This window comes from Oreochromis niloticus, unplaced genomic scaffold, assembly GCF_001858045.2.
Source record: "Oreochromis niloticus isolate F11D_XX unplaced genomic scaffold, O_niloticus_UMD_NMBU tig00002544_pilon, whole genome shotgun sequence".
NCBI lineage: Eukaryota > Metazoa > Chordata > Actinopteri > Cichliformes > Cichlidae > Oreochromis > Oreochromis niloticus.
In genome coordinates this window covers 1-19,197 of record NW_020327661.1, presented here as the reverse complement: position 1 = coordinate 19,197, position 19,197 = coordinate 1, and the positions used below count along the sequence as shown (strand labels likewise).

At 43.2% G+C, this 19,197-nt stretch overlaps 1 long non-coding RNA gene across 2 annotated transcripts; it reads right to left on the bottom strand.

Annotated features, from left to right (window-relative positions):
• Positions 1-7,016: 7,016 nt before the first annotated feature.
• Positions 7,017-14,916, bottom strand: LOC109200925 (uncharacterized). 2 transcript variants are annotated; one of them, XR_003217815.1, is made up of 4 exons: positions 14,878-14,916; positions 12,984-13,181; positions 7,710-7,883; positions 7,017-7,036 (listed from the first exon to the last, which is right to left on the bottom strand). It is a non-coding gene; the product is annotated as an uncharacterized LOC109200925 (long non-coding RNA). The 2 variants fall into 2 exon arrangements; XR_003217814.1 differs by lacking the exons at positions 12,984-13,181; positions 14,878-14,916 and having other exon boundaries at positions 7,710-8,999.
• Positions 14,917-19,197: the final 4,281 nt, after the last annotated feature.

Sequence of the window (19,197 nt, the reverse complement as noted above, 5' to 3'; positions counted from 1 at the left end):
CGTGTACAACCATTGGAGATGTGAGCAGGACAGATGGAACAATTGACGGAAAAAGTGTGGACTTTATACCAGTTTTTAAATTGTGTTGATAGGCCACGTAAAACCAGAGTTATGATAAAAATATATGCAATGTTTGGTTTTCTTCCTGAATACTGTTGTTGTTTATATTTACTGCGGGAAGAAACGGTAAAAACGGCGTTTTATAAGAAAAAAGGCTCGAAAGCACTGTGAGCAAAACACCCCCCCCCCCCCCCCCGCGCTCCCCCTTTCCTATTCGTCGAAAAAAGTACCATGTCGACCAATCAAAAAATGATAGGGCAACGTGGCATCTAGTTGTTAAGAAACGGAGGGAAGTTTTAGTTAGTGTAGTTAGTGTGTAGTTAGTGTGTAGTGTAGTCAATAGTTTTGTTGTGTGTGTCAGAACAATGAGGCGACTGCTGAATGTTACAGGTGTTACAGGAGTGATACATCTCCTGTTGTCAGGCCTGCAGGTATCAGGCTGTTGTTCTCCTTTATCTCATAATGGACAGAAATTATTTTTTTGGAGTGGCACAAATAATTTGTGTGGCATCAGATTTGATACAGAACAGCTGATTGTTCTGTAAATAGTTTGAAATGTTTATTTAAAAATGCATTAGCTGCATTAAAAAAAATAGCTGCAAAAAACTTTGTTGTTTGCTAAACTGAGTTACTTTTTTGAAGAAGTAACTATATAATTAATTGCCCAGCATTGGTCATTATATACTGTATTTTGCAGACAGAGAGTTACAGGACTCTCTCCCAGACCACAGACTCATAATACAAGTCAGAGCTTTATGAAAAAAAAAAAAGAAAAGAGAAAGAAAGACAGAAAGTTGTGTTTTCAAAATTGGAGTTCAAGTTATTTTTACTTCCAATAGTCTTAACATACTACACAGGTAAATGACTAGATTTTTTTTTACATTTTCATTGTAAATGGGTTAAAGCAGTTAATTAAAGGTAGTCTAACATAAATGTAAATGCTGTAATTTGATTTGATTTTAATAAACCATGTAACTTGGATGGATTAGATGCTGGCATGACCACAGTGCACACGTCTGATGTCGCTCACAGTGGACCAAGGGATCGCTCAGGGAGTTTGTGTGTTCGCTCAGACATGTGAAAAATTAGAGGGAACATTGGCGCCAAATCACAACTACAGTCGCCTCAAGGCGCTTTATATTGTACAGTAGATCGCACAATAATAAATACAGAGAAAAACCCAACAATCATATGACCCCCTATGAGCAAGCACTTTGGCGACAGTGGGAAGGAAAAACTCCCTTTTAACAGGAAGAAACCTCCGGCAGAACCAGGCTCAGGGAGGGGCGGGGCCATCTGCTGCGACCCGTTGGGGTGAGAGAAGGAAAACAGGATAAAGACATGCTGTGGAAGAGAGACAGAGATTAATAACAGATATGATTCGATGCAGAGAGGTCTATTAACACATAGTGAGTGAGAAAGGTGACTGGAAAGGAAAAACTCAATGCATCATGGGAATCCCCGGCAGCCTACGTCTATTGCAGCATAACTAAGGGAGGATTCAGGGTCACCTGGTCCAGCCCTAACTATATGCTTTAGCAAAAAGGAAAGTTTTAAGCCTAATCTTGAAAGTAGAGATAGTGTCTGTCTCCCGAATCCAAACTGATTATTTAAGACCTTGTATGTGAGGAGCAGGATTTTGAATTCAATTCTGGATTTAACAGGAAGCCAATGAAGGGAAGCCAAAACAGGAGAAATATGCTCTCTCTTTCTAGTCCCTGTCAGGACTCTTGCTGCAGCATTTTGGATTAGCTGAAGGCTTTTCAGCGAGTTTTTAGGACATCCTGATAATAAAGAATTACAGTAGTCCAGCCTGGAAGTAATAAATGCATGAACTAGTTTTTCAGCATAACTCTGAGACAGGATGTTTCTAACTTTAGAGATGTTGCACAAATGGAAGAAAGCAGTCTTACATATTTGTTTAATATGTGCGTTAAATGGTAAATGGCCTGTATTTATATAGCGCTTTTCTAGTCCCTAAGGACTCCAAAGCGCTTTACACATCCAGTCATTCACCCATTCACACACACATTCACACACTGGTGATGGCAAGCTACATTGTAGCCACAGCCACCCTGGGGCGCACTGACAGAGGTGAGGCTGCCGGACACTGGCGCCACCGGGCCCTCTGACCACCACCAGTAGGCAACGGGTGAAGTGTCTTGCCCAAGGACACAACGACCGAGACTGTCCGAGCGTTAAAGGACATGTCTTGGTCAAAAATGACTCCAAGGTTCCTCACAGTGTTACTGGAGGCCAAGGTAATGCCATCCAGAGAAAGAATCTGCTTAGATACCATATTTCTAAGATTTTCAGGGCCGAGTACAATAACCTCAGTTTTATCTGAATTAAGAAGCAGAAAGTTAGCGGCCATCCAGGTCTTTATGTCTTTAAGACATTCCTGCAGTTTAACTAATTGGTGTGTGTTACCTGGCTTCATGGATAGATAGAGCTGTGTGTCATCTGCATAGCAGTGAAAATTTATGTTATGTCTTCTAATGATGCTGCCTAGGGGAATCATGTATAATGTAAATAGAATTGGTCCTAGCACTGAACCCTGAGGAACACCATAATTGACCTTAGTGGGTAAAGAGGACTCTCGATTTACATGTGCAAATTGGAGTCTATTAGATAGATATGAACAACCCAAAGTTGATCAAATCCATAATTCTTTAGGTTTTAGAGAACAAGACTGAGAAACTCTTTGAGGGTTAGAGAATAAGCGAGACTATACAGAAGACATGAGAAGCGAAGCAGGAAAGATAAGGGAGAGGGAGAAAAGTGCGACCACCTCCGTCAAGAGCCAAGAGCAGAATTGATATACAATATACAGCTCAGCTGCCCCGATGTGTCCTGACTTTCTTGTGTTTATTTAAAGAGTCTCTTTGAATCCAGGTTTTAGACGGTTTCATGTATATTTGGTTTGTTACTAGTTCGCGGCTACTTCAGAGTTTATTCCTCTCTGTGTTTCTCCCTCTCGGGTCAAGTCTCTCGTATTAACTTTATTCATGTGTCTGTTTCAGTTTTCACATTTCCTGCTTTATTTTGGTGAGTTGTCGTCCTCATGCTTTGCTTTCGTTTCCCCCGTCTTGTTTGCTGTGATTTAGTTCACCTGTGTCTTGTTCTCCCACCTGTCTCCACTTCCCCTTATTGCCCTGCTGTGCAACAGTTACCAGTTTTCTAAGTTCCTGATCTCTGAATTCAAACTCCAGCATAAGAAAGCAAGAAGCAAAACTTTATTTAAACAGGCAGAAGCTCAACGTGCTGCTCAAAGCAGAAGCACAGAGGAGAGTTTAAACCTCAGTAAACAGATTGTAAACACTGATCGTGTGATTCAATAGGTTATTCCAGCATTACAGGTAAAAACAGCTTCAGTTATATTGTTGGAAACAGACGCTGGTCCCAGATAACCTGAGGTGTTGCTCTTCAACCTGTAGATGTGGTTTAGCATTAATGGAGCTTCACATATTTCCTGGTTTGTGCACTAATAATGAGCAGCACAGAGACTTACTGAGGTCCCAGACTCTGCTTCAGTCCATCCAATGTCCTGCTCAGCATCTAATCAGAGTCCAGGTTTTAATGAGAGGCACTTTCCGAACTAAAGTCCAGTTAAAAACACGTCACATGAAGATCACAATGACACTGGCAGTGGTCTTTGAGATTCATGGTCACACCTCCACAGACTCTTTACAAGTCTGTCTTCATTCAGGTTCAGCTCTGTGGACAGGCATCGATCCTCCTCACAGAGAGCAGCGATCAGCAGTGAGCTGGATTCACTTCCTCGTGTCGATCATGTCTCGTGCTTTATCTGCTCTGCTGTGATCTGACTGATTCCATCTCCTGATCATTGATAACACGCTGCTGCAGGAGTTTACCCAGACGTTTGTTTAAAACATATTCAGACACTCTTTCAATAAACTGTGAGCGGACAGTGAACAGCCTCTCAGGACTCGGGCCTCAGCTGGGACATTCCTCATTAAGGTTTCTGTTCTTGGTGCTGAAGGAACAAAGATAGATAACAGATATTTAACATGACACTGAACTTCATATGAAAAGACACCTAAGTATGATTTCATTTGAACCTTTAATGAAATAACCAGATATTTGCAGGGTAATTTCTGCTCTGGCAACCTTACCTGGCAGGTAAACAGATCATTCCCAGGTTTCTGTCCCCTCTTGGTCTTTGACCATCAGAGTCACAATCTCTGGATTTGTAGTCAGGAAAACTTGAAATGTTGGATGGTAATTTGGTCCAAACTTTAAGCAAAATTGTGTTTGCTAAAAAACAACAGAAAGGTGCCATTTTCATGACCAGTGGGTTATCCAGCAGTTTGAATTCATGTCAGCAGCATTTAGTTTGTAACTGCTGACTCACCTCTGGCTGTATCCTGCTCTCAGGTTCACAGTGAACACAGCAGGGGTTTGGATGCATTCAGCACCACGTCCTTGTTGGGCAGACACCTTCAGTGACAGGACAAGTTTATTATGCTGGTAATGTTAATAAGTCTGTTCACCTGAAGAGCTCATTTAAACACATCAGGTGTAGAACATCATGTGTCATGGTGTGTCCAAATTCGTGGGCTGCATAATCCTGAGGACCCGGCCTTCGCGGTCTACGTGGGAGCACTTTTGCAAATATGTGATATCTTGACAAACCAAGCAGATATTTGAAGTTTACACTCCTACATTCTCAAACAGGAGCCCCCAGTCGGAGCAGATGCAGGGCCAGCAGGTGTGGAGACCCCTGGCTGAGGCAGCTGAAGCTGTGGGTGGCTGTCAGCCAGCTCAGGATGCCTTTTGGGCTGCAGCAGCATAAAACCCACAGCAGGCTGGGTAAGCTTGCATGAGCTCTCTGTGGAGGCTGTTGCAGCTGAGATGGCTCACCCGAGCGCTGCAAACTTAGTTACCTTCAAGGGTCCAGAGTCAGCTGAGGTCAGCAGCTCAGCCTCTGGGGAAGCTACAATCCCTCGAACAGCCAGGTCTCTACAACCAGAAACAGTCTTTGTATGTGCAGCTTCAGAACCAGACTTGAAGTTCGAGTTAGTGTCCGATGTCCCAGAAACAAACACTCAGGTGCTCACTGAGCAATTTCTTGAGGCGAACACTCAGAAAATAAAACAGTCTTTGGCTGAGCCTCTGTGGGAACATTTATTGTCTCTGCTGGAAAGGTGGAAACATCTGGGAGATGCAGCCTTAACACACTGGGTTTCACAAGTCCTTGGAGGCAGCTCACTAAACTCAGGGATGCAGACAAAATCAGCACTTGCAGGAACACAATATGCCCTCTCACAATGAGCTTGGAAACATAAATTGTGTTTTCCTCACTGACTTTTTTAGACAGTATTGTGGGAGGAACACAAAAAGCAGCTTCAGAGAGCTGGGAAACACAGTTTAGTGTCTTTGCCTACTCGCTGTAAGTCACAATAAACAGAAAACTCATTGTGTCTCATGTCAGAATCAAATCACTCATATACAGGAAAGGAAGAGGCGGAGCTTATTTCCTGCAGGGAGAGGTTAGCAGTCTCTGTCTTTATCATTTCTGACTCCTAAAGAGCTGAAAAACACAGGCTGTTATTGGCTGGCTGACACTGGGCTTAATGTCCTTGAGGTGAGCAGTCTTTAATGTCCAGGTTCAGAACGGGCAGGTGAAAAACAGTCCTTCATGTTCTCTGATTTTCAATAAACAGTCCTGATTACTGAGCAGACACTGAGCAAGTGTCTCCATCACTCACCACAGCTGGATGCTCTGAAATCCTGGAATCCAGCTGTGGAGGCGTGGACGCAGTTTAGTAACCAGGGAACAGGAGACAGGAGGGAAACACACCTGGGACCAATTACGCACATGAGACAGGAAACAGTAACACAGGACTGTCAAAGTAAAACAGGAAATATTACACAGAGTCCAAAGTAAGGAGATGTGGGACACAGTGAAGACACAGAAACAGAAACCAGAACTATAATCACAAAACAAACTGAACTCAAAAACATAAAGAGTGAATCAGCTGACCCAGGACTGTGACAGAAACGTTGGATCCTGGTTAATAACTTGTATTTGTTTGATTGTTAGTGTATTATTTTGTATATTGCTCTTATGAACTGTTGTTGATGATTTGTCAGTGATATATTATTTGTTTTGTTTTAAGCTTTTTATTGACTTTGAAGTGTTTAAGTTGATATTTTAGAACATTGCATTTAATTTGTTATATTATTGTAGAGTCGATAAAACTGTGAAACGCACAGCTCCTTCCAGCATGGCTGGAGGAGAGGTGGCCGAGGAGATGCACAACACACACAGCTCACAGTTTTGGATTTCTATATATTGCAGATGTTGCAGAAATTGACAGTAAAGAACGCAGAGATCCAGCGCTGTCTCCTGCCCCTTATTTATCCACCAGAACACAATGCACTGACAGGCGTAACTCACACAAACGGGTAACATGAGGCTCAGATGCTTTGGACATGTTCAGATATACTGGACAAAGAATGATGAATATGGAGCTGCCAGGAAGGAGGAAAAGAGGAAAACACAGAAAAGATTCATAGATGTGGTGAAAAAGGACACGACAATTTCTGTTTGTTAGTTTGTTTTTTCTTTATTTGGTAAAGATTCAGAAATAAAGATAAGATCACATGTTTGAATATAATATTAATGTTCTGTAATTACAACAAGTTGTAAAATATTTACAGAGTCAGACAGAGACTGTGCAGAGACTGCAGAAGGACAGCGCAGCAGCAGAGCAGTCCAGATCCACTGATGATCCTCTGTCAGATCCAGAGGGACACACAGGGATGATGCTGGACTCTACATTGTGTCTGACAGTGGAGCTGTTCTCTGATGAAGCTCTCCTCTCCACTCCACCTCCCAGTCACGGCGCCTCTACACACAAGCTGCTGCTGCTTCAACCTCTCTGGATCATCAGGACACAGCTCCTCCTCTCTCAGCACACACCGTCCTGTTTACCATCATCACCTCCTCCTGCAGAGAGAAGGAGGAAGAGCAGAGGAGATAAACGAGTGTTTCCAGAGACTCTTCATCAGCTGTCAGTCAGTGATGCAGCACATCCAGTATAAAGAGCAGCAGGGACTTCAGTGCTGGGACTGTACTAGGACTCATTGTTGCTTCACTTTTTCTAATCTTTGGATTTTTTATTGAAGTTGATGAAAATGTTTTTCCCTCCTAGTTTGAGTTTGGACTTTCATTCATTAGAATAACCTTGGTGTGTCCACTCTGAGCTCTGTAGGAACCCCAACAACAAGCCCAACAATCCAGATGGACGGTTCCAGCTGTTCCATCCAAACATCTGCTCTCACTAAATTCTTCCTCACCTACAGACTGTGTTCTTCACTGCTTTAAACTTGGAAATGAATGCAGTCATTGGTCTGCGTGCTGCTTTGTTCAGAGAGCTGATTGGCTGTTGACAGTGTTTGATCACAGCGTGTCAGCCGTTACTATGGTGACCATAAAGGTGACAAAAAGGCAGAAACAGGAAGTGTTTGTGTCCAATCCTGAAGCCTGTCACCATTCTCCTCTCACAGCTTCACTGAGAAGCTGCAGCTTTACAGGAAACACTGGATCTTTGTTTCATGCTGACTGTGTTTAGTACAACACTGCTGACAGCACCACCCACTCACTCCAACACTCTACTTACTCCAGAGTCTCCAGTCTGTAGTCTGGACTCTCCTTAAGATCAGACAGCTGCTTCACATCTGGATCCTTCAGGTAGTTCCTGCTCAGGTCCAGCTCTCTCAGATGGGAGGGGTTGGACTTCAGTGCTGCTGCCAGATAATCACAGCTGATCTCTGACAAACCACAGTCCTTCAATCTGTATAAAGAATGAAAGATGTAAGTTTATTAGACAAAGTGTGAGCTTGGAATCATTCAGTGTTTCATCATCTGTTCAGAGCTGAAGAAGGTTCAGAATGTAGAAGTTTAGCTGATCGCCCTGATGCCGGCTGGCGCATTGGTCACATCCACAGATGTACCAGCTGAAATCTGGAGGAAAACACATCCTGGACGCAGATGCAGAGGTGGGGGACAGAAGAGGAGAAGGAAGGAGACAGTGAGACAGTAGAGGCTCGAAGTGAGGAGGATGTACAAACCGTGTCTGCCGTCTATCGTAATGGGAAATGTGCGATCGTTATCAAATAAAATCGACGAGCTCTCAGCACCGGTACGGAGTCAGAGGGAATACCGGGAGTTTAGCTTGATGTGTTTCACCGAATCATGGATGTACCGGGACATTCCCAACACTAACGCGTCTGTGGAAGACTTCCACACTGTTCGGGTGGACAGGGACACCATCACTAGCGGTAAGCGGAAAGGAGGTGGGCTTGCTGTTTTTGTTAACAACCGGTGGTGTCACCCTGCCAACATAACAATCAAAGAAAGGATTTGTTGCTCGGACACTGAACTGTGTCCTGTAGGACTCAGGCCGTATTATTTACCCAGGGAATTTACTCATGTCATCTTGGTGGCTGTTTATGTTCCTCCCTCTGCTAACCTCACAGCTGCATGTGACAGTATTCACTCTGCCATAGCCCGGTTACAGTCTCAGCACCCGAGTGCCTTTATTGTGATCTCGGGTGACTTCAACCATGTATCACTGGACAATACACTAACAACATTCAGACAATATGTGGACCGTCCCACCAGGGGAGAGAAAATTTTAGACCTACTGTATGCTAATGTCAAGGATGCATACAGCTCCTCCTCCCTCCCCCCACTTGGTAGGACAGAAGCATTAGGCGGTGGTCAGAGGAGGCCTTAGCGGAACTACAGGGTGACCGACTGGGAAACACTCAGTGATGCTTCTGGATGCTTCTCTGGTGTCCTGGATTGTTGATTACCTGACAGGAAGACCACAATATGTACGTCTTCCACATTGTGTGTCTGACAAGGTGATCAGCAACACAGGGGCACCACAGGGGACCGTCCTCTCCTCCTTCCTTTTCACCCTCTACACCACAGACTTCAGCCACTGCACAGAGACCTCCATCTTCAGAAATTTTCTGATGACTCTGCGGTGGTTGGATGCATCAGCAGGGGTGATGAGTCAGAGTACCGGGCTGTGGTCGACTCCTTTGTCATGTGGTGTGAGAAGAATCATCTGCAGCTCAACGTGGCAAAGACTGTTAGAGTGAATTGTTAAATGTTGTCATTATTGCGCTTTAAGTTGTGGACCTTGTTTAAACTGCATGAACAGAGACATTCTTCTGTTTCTATTCTCCTCCCCTACACGTAGAATGGTGGAGGAGGTTATAGTGTTTAACTGCAGACATTCTATGTAAGGTTCTGGTTTCCTTATTTGGTAAGGAATGTTTGCTTCCTGCCATTTATGGGCTCACCTGTGTTTGTATATGGTGGACTGTTAAAGGGGTTAAACCGTATACGGGGGTGGGGTGAGATGACCCTTTTTATGACCAGGGATGTTGTTAAAATGGTTGTAACCAGGAAGTCACACACACCCACACCCACACACACACACACACACACTGCCTTTAACTTTTATGACCATATGGGTGTTACAATGGGTGGTGCTTGTGTTCACAGAATAAAAAGGCTTCAGAGGTTTCTTTGAAGTGTCTGGGATAAGGTGAGGAGGTCTCAGGTCCAAGAGTCGACCAGGCTTCCCTTGCAAGTTGAAATGGATCGATCGCCGCTGTTTGTCTTGCTTTGTTCACGGTGATGAGTCTCTGAACCAGCAGGGCCTGCAAGCACAGACCTAACAAAGACCAAGGAGTTGATTCTGTATTTTAGGAAGACCAGGAAACCCTTAACCCCTGTTTCAATCCACGGGGTCAATGTGGACATTGTGGATGACTATAAATACCTTGGAGTAAACATAGACAATAAACTGGACTGGGTTAAAAACACCACAGCGTTTTACAGGAAGGGCCAGAGTTGTCTCTATTGTTTGAGGTTACTCACAGGAGCACGTTCAGTGAGAGACTGAGATTATCAAAAAGCAGCTCAGAGCGACACAGGAAATAATTGCTGCCTGTGGCCGTCTCCCTGTACAACTCCTCCATCTAACACACTGTACACACTGCAATAGTTACACCCTTTTTGCACACACTCTGTTTACTCTGTAATATTCTTGTCAATATACTTGATATTTATTTATAATCACATCTGTCAACTCTGAATATTTATTACTTGGTGAGTTGTATATATTGTGCTATTCCTCATATCTTAACATATTTTATTGATAAATAGTCTAGTTTGTTTTTGAAAATGTTACTGTACTGGAGCAACTGTAACCCACATAATTTCCCAAAGGATTAATAAGGTATGCTGATTTAGAAAATGGAAACTCCAAACAGCTGAAGCCAACAGGAAGCAGCTTCAAACAAACACAACAAGAGAAAAAACTCTGAATGTTTCACATTAAAGTCGTACATTTCTCATAAAAACAGGACAAAGACTTGAAAAAGTCGTGTTTTTCCTTCCAGGAACCACATGGCTTCACTTTTAAAGGTGAAGTGTGAAAGAAATGGACATATTTGAAGTCCAACACCTTTTTCCAGTCACATGATTAAAGCAGACAAACTACAAGCTCATTTTCATTCCAACAAGTCATTTTCTGACCTGGACTAACAACACTGGTCTCTATGTGCAGCTGGCTGTGAGACCAGTGCTCAGGGAGCGTCTACAAAGGGCAACACTGAAAGAACATCACACACTCATTTGCTTCCATCACACAAACATCTACTGTCATTATTGTCACCAAACTCTGTGGATCCTTTATTGGAAATTCCAATCAAACTCCAGAATCTCAGGTTAAAGCTCACAAACTATTTCAACCAGCAGCAAACAGCTAAAACAGTAAATGAGAGCAGCTAAACACACAAAGATGGAAACACAGAGCGTGGATCGTTCACTCGACGGCACGTACACGGACACGCCGTCGGGGCTGAAAGTGGACAGCTCACAGATCCTGAAGCTGCAGGTTTCATCTGTCTCCAACCAAAACTGAGTGAACCAGCAGCAAAAGAAGATCCAAACTCTGCTTCACGTTTGATAAATAAATTAATTCTCTCTGACTTTGGCTGTTACTGCCTGCACAGCTCGCTCGCTCTCAGTGTTCTCCAAGAACAGGTTCACATCTCAAATCTCTGTTTTCTGCATTATTCTCTTTAATATTACGCACCTCATTTTTTCAAAAATGACCTCTGACAGGAAAATCTAATGTCTGCTGTTCAACACTGAAGAAATGTAAACTTTTTAAAATGATACCAAATTGGAAAACACTGAGCTGTGTCTGTAATAAAAGCAGAGATGGAACGATGCCACTTTTTATGTCCGACATCGATATGAATCTCATATACTCGATTTTATAATCAAACTTTTTTTTAATATCTTGCTGCATTTTGTATAAGTTCATACTCAAGTTTTAAAAATCTAAACACTAAAGCTGTTCTGTTATACCTGTTTGCAAAAACACACTGCCCCAAAACATTAGACTTTACTGAACTTTGTATTTAAAGTAATATTCAAAAAGTCATTTAAATGCAGTTTTATCCAGCTTTCAAAAACTCTTTGGTTGTGAAAAAAAGAAGTGCAACATCAGCACAAAATAATGTTTCTATTGAACAACTAAAACAAACAGGTTGTAGAATGGAGCGTTTTATACTCACAGCTGAACAGAAAGAACATCCAGAGTGGAAAGCAGTGCAAATAAATGCAAACAGGCTTCATGACACTCATGTTTAAACAGGATGGATGTCAGTGTGAGCTGTTTCTATCACATTTAACCTCACAATCAATTTGTTTCATTTCTATACAAACGTAAGTGTTTTTCATTGTTTTGCTTTGAACCATGAAACTGTTTAACAACACAGTTTGTTTCAAAGTCAAACTTGAGTCTGTCCATCGTTCGGTCAGACTCAGCAATGACAGCACACAGACGTCTGAGCTCCATATATCGGCTGTTAAGCTTAACGTAGGAATGCTTTACCAAGATTCACAGATGAACTTACACACTAGCTTTACTTCTCTGGGACAGCTTGCTCGGAGAGGCCGCTTTGGCAGCACGTAGCGAGGCTCCAGATGCTTTCAGTGTGAAGTAACTCCACACTGCCAACATCTGGCACACCACAGCCGCTCTATCATGTGACACGTACTGCTCCCACGTGCTGAGGTCACTACCCTGGTTACACCATGTCGCAGGTTTGTGAGGTGCTTTGGTGATATTTAATGGATCAGATTACAGTTTTTATTTCTCCCTGATATCCGATCCAGTAATTTAGGTCAGGATCAGACCGATACTGTATATCTGATCGGTCCATCCCTAAATCAAACCTCTGTAACTTTGCTTCACTTCAGCAGCATCAGCTCATGTTCACATGTTGATTCATGGTTTGCTTCAGTTTTTGATCGACTGCAGAATATTTTGAAGGTTATCTGCTATAAAAAGCCAGAACAGCAAAATCTGCTTCATGTGTTTCTGTTTGATCCTCAGTGACTTTGACACAAAGGCCTCTGCTGTGATGATCACACCTCTGATCAAGTCTCACAGTGTCACAACTGATAAATGATCAGAGTTAGAAGATTTCTGACTGTCTGCTGTGTGCCGTGACCTTTGACCTGCTAAAGAGAGTCAGCTGTGGATTATTCATTGTTGTGTCTGATACTTAGAACCATGAGGAAGAAGCTACACAGTTAATCAGGGTCCACTCTCTCTGAATTAGGAAAGGTGGGCAGGCCGCATGTGGGCCGCGGGCCATACGTTGAGTATCACTGTTTGAAATGTGAACATTGTTCTGCTGCAGTCAATGGACTAAACCAGAGAAGAAGAAAACAGACTTTACCATGAAGATCCTCAGTGTGGATCAGTATAATATCAGCCTGATGTCTGCAGTTTAGTGTCAGCACAACTTTCACATCATATTCATCTCAGCACAACTAAAACATGCTGACTGACCTCAGAGTTTCAAGTTTACATCCTGGACTCTCCAGGAAACCACACAGATGCTTCACTCCTGAATCCTGCAGGTAGTTGTTGTTTAAGAAATAGTGGGAGTCACTACTCAGGTCCAGCTCTCTCAGATGGGAGGGGTTGGACTTCAGCGCTGCTGCCAGATAATCACAGCTGATCTTTGACAAACCACATTCCTTCAATCTGTATAAAGAATGAAAGATGTAAGTTTATTAGACAAAGTGTGAGCTTGGAATCATTCAGTGTTTCATCATCTGTTCAGAGCTGAAGAAGGTTCAGAATGTAGAAGTTTAGAAATGGAACTCCAAACAGCTGAAGCCAACAGGAAGCAGCTTCAAACAAACACAACAAGAGAAAAAACTCTGAATGTTTCACATTAAAGTCGTACATTTCAAACAAGTGTATTTTAAAGACAGCGTCACTGATGATCATCTTCTGCTCAGTTAAAATAAATGAAGCTCTAAAGGGCTCAGTCTTTATCTCCAATAAACAAAGCTGATCATGGAGACCCACCAGGTCAGCTGATCTATGGACAGCACGAGCATCTTTAACTAAGTGTGAGAGGTGAGCAGTCTTTGGAAGCCTTTACTGTCTGATAGTGATGTTTAAACTCAGAGCAGGATTTGGATCATTATTTTCCTTTTCTTCTATTATTATGTTCAGCTTCTGCTTCACAGATAATCACTGAGATGTTTCCCACTGTTGGACAAACTTTCACAGTTTCTTCATAAAGGAGATCTCCTGTGGAGTCCATCTGTGCACACACAGTACTACCAAACTCATCTCATACTGAACACACACACTTTGTAGGAATCATCAGTACTTGACTGTTTCTCAGGTTAGCTTCAGGTTAGCCATTTAGCATTTCTCCAGTCTGAGTCACAGAGTGTCACATGACGTGACAGAAGCTGATTGGTCAGCTGCAGTGATGGTGGTGGAGCAGCATTAACGATGATGCTGTAGAACAACAGGAACACAGGATATCAGACTGTTAGTGGGTTTCATCATTCCTGCTGCACTGTTTGTCCTTCTTATTGAAGTGACCTGCTGAGAGCTCACACTGTTCTCTGTAGAAATGATGTCAGTCTGACTCGTCACATGTTTGGAGGCATGTTTGATGTTTGCTCTTCTGGAAACTTCAGTATCAAATATGGAAGATGCAAAGTAGACACGCTTCAGTCTGTATGGACCTGTTTCTGTAGCTGCCACCATCATTCTACATGTTTCTACATCAGCTTATCAAATCCTGTCTGCTGTTAAAGTCTTTATTTATTACTCTTCACCTGCTTCACTGACACTGTGTGGGCGGAGCTCAGCTCCACCCACACAGTGACAGCTCCTCTCTGGAGCTAAACTTCTGCTTCATCTCCGCCTCTTTTCTCTTCTTCAGTGTTCTGCAGCCACGGAGCCTCACAGCCGTTAGCACACCCATACCTGACCAGCTAGCATTACCAGCATGCCGTGCAGCAGTGTCAGTTTGTAAATGTGCAATAATTCCTGCTCCAAACTGTTTCACAGATTGCTGTGTGCCGTGACCTTTGACCTGCTAAAGAGAGTCAGCTGTGGATTATTCATTGTTGTGTCTGATACTTAGAACCATGAGGAAGAAGCTACACAGTTAATCAGGGTCCCTCTCTCTGAATTAGGAAAGGTGGGCAGGCCGCGTGTGGGCCGCGGGCCATACGTTGAGTATCACTGTTTGAAATGTGAACATTGTCCTGCTGCAGTCAATGGACTAAACCAGAGAAGAAGAAAACAGACTTTACCATGAAGATCCTCAGTGTGGATCAGTATAATATCAGCCTGATGTCTGCAGTTTAGTGTCAGCACAACTTTCACATCATATTCATCTCAGCACAACTAAAACATGCTGACTGACCTCAGAGTTTCAAGTCCACATCCTGGACTCTCCAGGAAACCACACAGATGCTTCACTCCTGAATCCTGCAGGTAGTTGTTCCAGCTCAGGTCCAGCTCTCTCAGATGGGAGGGGTTGGACTTCAGCGCTGCTGCCAGATAATCACAGCTGATCTCTGACAAACCACAGTGCTCCAATCTGTATAAAGAATGAAAGATGCAAGTTTATTAGACAAAGTGTGAGCTTGAAATCATTCAGTGTTTCATCATCTGTTCAGAGCTGAAGAAGGTTCAGAATGTAGAAGTTTAGAAAATGGAAACTCCAAACAGCTGAAGCCAACAGGAAGCAGCTTCAAACAAACACAACAAGAGAAAAAACTCTGAATGTTTCACATTAAAGTCGTACATTTCAAACAAGAGTGTTTTAAAGACAGCGTCACTGATGATCATCTTCTGCTCAGTAAAACTTTGGTCATTTCCTGTTTAGATGAGTTATGTTTGCTTGGGTAGTTGTTTGGTCCTGCTCCTCACATACAAGGTCTTAAATAATCAGGCCCCATCTTATCTTAATGACCTTGTAGTACCATATCACCCTATTAGAGCACTTCGCTCTCGCTCTGCAGGCCTACTTGTTGTTCCTAGAGTATTTAAAAGTAGAATGGGAGGCAGAGCCTTCAGTTTTCAGGCCCCTCTTCTGTGGAACCAGCTTCCAGTTTGGATTCGGGAGACAGACACTATCTCTACTTTCAAGATTAGGCTTAAAACTTTCCTTTTTGCTAAAGCATATAGTTAGGGCTGGACCAGGTGACCCTGAATCCTCCCTTAGTTATGCTGCAATAGACGTAGGCTGCCGGGATTCCCATGATGCATTGAGTTTTTCCTTTCCAGTCACCTTTCTCACTCACTATGTGTTAATAGACCTCTCTGCATCGAATCATATCTGTTATTAATCTCTGTCTCTCTTCCACAGCATGTCTTTATCCTGTTTTCCTTCTTTCACCCCAACCGGTCGCAGCAGATGGCCCCGCCCCTCCCTGAGCCTGGTTCTGACAGAGGTTTCTTCCTGTTAAAAGGGAGTTTTTCCTTCCCACTGTCGCCACAGTGCTTGCTCAGAGGGGTCAAATGATTGTTGGGTTTTTCTCTGTATTTATTATTGTAGGGTCTCCCTATAAAGTGCCTTGAGGCGACTGTTGTTGTGATTTAACACTGTATAAATCAAATTGAATTGAATTCTGTTAAATTATTGCAGAATGTCCATATTATATCCAAACAAAATAAAAGTGAACTATTTGGCACTGTCTCCAGCTTTCAGATCCACATAACATTAATGAACCGCATCCTGACAGCTGCAGCCAAGGTTCCCTTCATTGCTTTGATCACATGGTCCTCATCAGTCTCCCTTGTTAGAAATCTGTGGGGCACAGCGACTGGTGGAATGACGTCTGCAGCCATGGCATCTGAAGAGCTGACTTTTCGAATTAAGTCCTTGAATGGACCCAGAACAGATATCACCTTCTTCAGTAGTGTCCACTGGTGAGCCATGAGCATATCAGGGAGTCCATATTCAGACACGAATATTTCCAGAGCCCGTTTCTGCCCAATCAATGACTATCCAGTGCCGTTACAGCGGGTCTGAACGTCTTGCTGGTGCCGCTTCGCAGATTGGTTGATATGTACTCGAGACGGGACCTCATGAACAACCAGCTGGAGAGTGTGAGCAGTACAAGGTAGGCTGGGCAGCTCAGCATCACTCATGGCATTAATCATATTTCTTGCGTTGTCCGGAGCACGACATCTTCAGTATATCCCAGGTCTGAAGCATGCTATCGAAGCAGCTGCGATGGTTTGGCTTGTGTGCGAGCCCCTGAACGACTTTGCATGTAGTGGACTTGATGACGAACAAACTCCTCATCAATCCACTGCGCCGTTAAACTGAGGAGTGACATCAGGGACACATTGCTTGTCCAAATGTCTGTACTGAACTGAAGCCTGAAACTTCCTGCATGTGGTTATGCATGTGTTTTTTTTACTCTTCAAAAGGTTTTGGCATCATTATGTCCGTGATGTATGGGCGGCTGGGAATCTCATATCGCGGCTCGAGTATGCCGAGAAGACGGCGAAATCCTACATTTTCCACGACCGACAGCGGCTGGTCATCCAGAGCGATAAAATGAGTCAGAGCCTCTGTTATTTAACTGCTCGTGGATTTTCTCTTGACATTTTCGTCACTTTTCCAAAACCTGAGTTAAAGTTGGCTGTTCTGGTTTTGCGTTAGCCTTAGTAAACTTGGTGTATTCCAGCACATGATGTGTTCTCAGATGTTTTATTAAATCGCTTGTATTGAACGATGTACTCTCCTATTTACCTGTCCCCTGTACAGGACGGCATCCTCCACTCCGACATCCGCCCTGTATGCAAACTGTAGTGGGTACAACATGCCCAGGACCCACTACAGTTTGCATACAAGGCGGATGTCGGAGTGGAGGATGCCATCCTGTATCTCCTACATAGAGCCCACTCACACTGGACAAGGGAAAAGGCACAGTGAGGAACCATAAACAACCAGAGGAGTCTGTTCAGTGACAGGTTGCTTCTCCCAAAGACAAGAACCAGCAGACTTAAAAAGTCCTTTGTCCCACACGCCATCAGACTGTTTAACTCCTCTCTGGAGGGGAGACAGGAGGACAGAGGGGGGAACAACTGAGCTGTAGTTCCTTTTCACTGTGCAATAGATTTTGTTAATATCCAACAGTGCAATAGACTTCAATACTTGAAATGTGCAATTCCCTTGTATTCTTATTCCTATTTATTCTGTTTATCCCTTTGTATGCTCTGTATTTATATATGTCTCTGTATTTATATATGTCTCTGTATTTATATATGTGTATATTTGGTATATTTCCGCTCACATTCTGTAACTTCTATCAGTGCTGTGCTATTGGAAACCGAATTTCCCAGAGGAACCCACCTGAGGGATTAATAAAGTTTTATCTAATCTAATCTAAAACCTTACCAGTACACAATTTGCACTCGGCCTTGCTTCTGTCATCTTCACATATTATGAAGTAAGTCCACACTGCCGACATTTTGCTTAGCGTAGCTACAGCAGCCTCCAGTTTGTTTGTTTTTTATCTGGAGCCGCCAGTCTCACTTGCCTAACCCTGTTCCTGTTCAGCGTGACATGTGCCCCAGCAGCCAATCTAAAAATTACAACTGAAATGACAAGCCACCCTCTGACTCATGAAATAAGTTGGTATCGGTTAACCTTTACAATTATGAGTACACACACATTTTACAGTATTGGCCCTGATAACTGATCCCAGTATCGGTACATCCCTATTTATTAGCGTTGACATTCATGTCTTTCTTTTCTCTCTCTCTGTTTCTAAACAAACTCAAAGTCTCTGCAGCCTGGTTTTATTTGCTATCATCAGATCTTCAACAGCCTCATTCACATTTCTCACACACTCTACAGCAGAGGTTCCCAAAGTGTGGGGCCCGCCCCCTAGGGGGGGCGTAGAGCCATTGCAGGGGGGCGCGGTATGAAAGGGAAAAAAAAAAAAAAAAAGAGCGCTTGGACACTGTGGACACGGGCTCCACATAAACGCAAAGCAGGAGATGAAGCATCGCCAAATATGTTTCCAAATCAACTTCCTTCCAAGCCAAAGACTAGAAAATATGGTGAAGCATATCTTCCCTTTGGCTTCACCTGCACAGGTGCCAAGGTAGGTCTCCCCTGCAAAATTAGTTTCCTGCGTCGGGAGCAGCGCTGGGCTCTCAAATCACGGACAAACAGGATCCCACATTCTTGATTTTTAGTTCACAAACACTTCTTGTAATAACTAACTACTCCTGACATTTTGGACATGTTGCTCTTTATGCAGTAAATTACAGTGGGATACAAATAATATCAGGCTGATCCTGCCGTAATTTGTTCCCCCTGTTCAATCACGGACAAACAGTATCCCACAGCTGTTTATGTTTTTGAACCCATTTTGCACAGAGAGGCATTTTTTTGAAAAATGTATTGACAGCAATGTTGAATATTATTACACAGGAAAAAAAACAACTACACGTAAAATAATTACACCGTGACGCCTCTGCCTTTCTAATGGAGGGACAGTAACTGCGTGTGTATATGTAAGCGTGTAAAACCTGCATAGTCAGATTAACAGTATTTTGTCTCTATCTCCCATTCTGCAATTCATCTCATGTAAACAATAACGTGGCGCACAGCGTGACGTGAAAAGAGGCACATACCTTTGACGTTGCGTGACGAACTCTGTATTCCTCGTCCACACATAAAGGCATAAAAGGAGTTTTAAATAATCTCCGTTTTCGG